The 1,795-nt window shown below is 43.4% G+C and overlaps 1 pseudogene; it reads right to left on the bottom strand.

The window, feature by feature from the left end:
• Positions 1 to 1,115: 1,115 nt before the first annotated feature.
• Positions 1,116 to 1,215, bottom strand: LOC122118925 (annotated as a pseudogene).
• Positions 1,216 to 1,795: the final 580 nt, after the last annotated feature.

Below are 1,795 nucleotides of genomic sequence, written 5' to 3'. Positions count from 1 at the left end.
AATTTCCTTTGACCTTGACCTTGAACTCCTGGCTTTCAGAGCAGTAAATAAACATCTGTGAGTGGTTTGAGGCCCTCGGCCTGTAGTACTTTGTCCTGGCAGCCTGAACTGACAAATTCATCATCACCTTGGCCAGGTTCTCAGCTACTGGATGGCTCTGTGTGTGTGTGTGTGTGTGTATGTGTGTGTGTGTGTGTGTGTGTGTGTGTGTTGCCACCTGAAAGTAGGCAACACTGGCAGTGATGAAAAGAAGTTCATCTCTTTGGGTTGGTGTAGAAATAGTCAGAAGGCAAAAGTGCAGAGAACATAGGCTTTGAATGATTCATAAGTATCACAACTACTACAGACACAAAGCGAGGCTGTGCATTTCTATCAAGTCTTCTTTAAGTATGCAATGTACAAGAAAGTTGGGCGCGTCAGACTAACAGAGAATGGGAGGGCTCTGAGAGGAGAGAAGATTTGCACTCTATCTGGAATGTTTAACTTTTCACATGGGAACATATTCACACCAGAAGAAAAAGAAGGAGGAGGAGGAAGAAGAGGGAGAGGAAGAGGAAGAAGAGGAGGAGGAAGAGGAGGACTTTTCTAGGTTAGCTTTGCCATCACCAGGCACATAGAAGCTCAGACCTTTTTTGTTTTGGTCAGTCATGGGTCTTGAACTCTGGGCCTGGGTGCTGTCCCTGAGCTTTTCAGCTCAAGGCCAGCACTCTACCACTTAAGCCACAGTGCCACTTCTGGTTTTCTGGTGGTTCATTGGAGATAAGAGTCTCATGGACTTTCCTGCCCAGGCTGGCTTTGAACCGTAATCCTCAGATCTCAGCCTCCTGAGTAGCTAGGATTACAGGCATGAGCCACCAGCACCCAGCTCATAAGTAGTTTTTAAAAAATACCAGAGAGGAAGTGGCACTGTGGCTCAAGTGGTAGAGCACTCACCTTGAGCTGAAGAGCTGAGGGACAGTGCCCAGGCCCAGAGTTCAAGCCCCACAACCAAATAAAAAAAAAAAGTACCAGAGAAAGACATCTTTTCTTGAAGATGCCAATTAACTATGTGTCCACTAACACACACACAACACTTATACACACACACACACATACACACTCATCAGCCATATGAAAAATATATGGAATGCTTCATGAATTTGTGTGTCATCCTTGTGCAGGGGCCATGCTAATCTTCTCTTCCAATTTTAGTATATGTGCTGCCTAAGCAAGCACTATGAAAAGTATATGAACTTATAAAATAGATGAACACCCATCTACTAGTCTCAGATTTCAGGTTCCAAGGGACATTGTCTGCACAAGTACCTGTGTCAGACACTAAGCCCCTGGGAGCACCGAGCTGTATCTCTTATGAGTCACTTAGCCAGGTCCAACTGAAGCATGCTTCATCAATGTTTATTGAATAAAACAGTTCTGGAGCCCAACTGCATACTAGAATCTTTGGGGAGTTTTAAAAAATATTGAGGCTTTAGTACCACCCCAGACCAATTAAAAGGGACCCCCTAGGGGGAAGAAATCTCAATACAGTACGAATTTTAAAGGCTCTCAGGTGAGTCTAATGTTTGGCCAGGCTGAGAACCCCTGGACCAAATAAATGACTGAATGACCAAATAAATGTGCATCTCTTTGATTTACAAAGGAATGCATTGCAGGATTCCTTCTTAAAGCACATTCCCATGGTGCATTTTCCACGTAATTCGATTTTAAGAAATTTGATTTACACCCAATATGGCTGGGACAGTCTATTTTGTAAAGCAAGGAACATCTGTATTATCTATCAATTTTTTTTTATGGA

Source organism: Dipodomys spectabilis, unplaced genomic scaffold (assembly GCF_019054845.1).
Source record: "Dipodomys spectabilis isolate Male_0828 unplaced genomic scaffold, ASM1905484v1 ptg000157l, whole genome shotgun sequence".
Classification (NCBI taxonomy): Eukaryota; Metazoa; Chordata; class Mammalia; order Rodentia; family Heteromyidae; genus Dipodomys; species Dipodomys spectabilis.
This window is presented reverse-complemented; position numbering and strand designations above follow the sequence as displayed.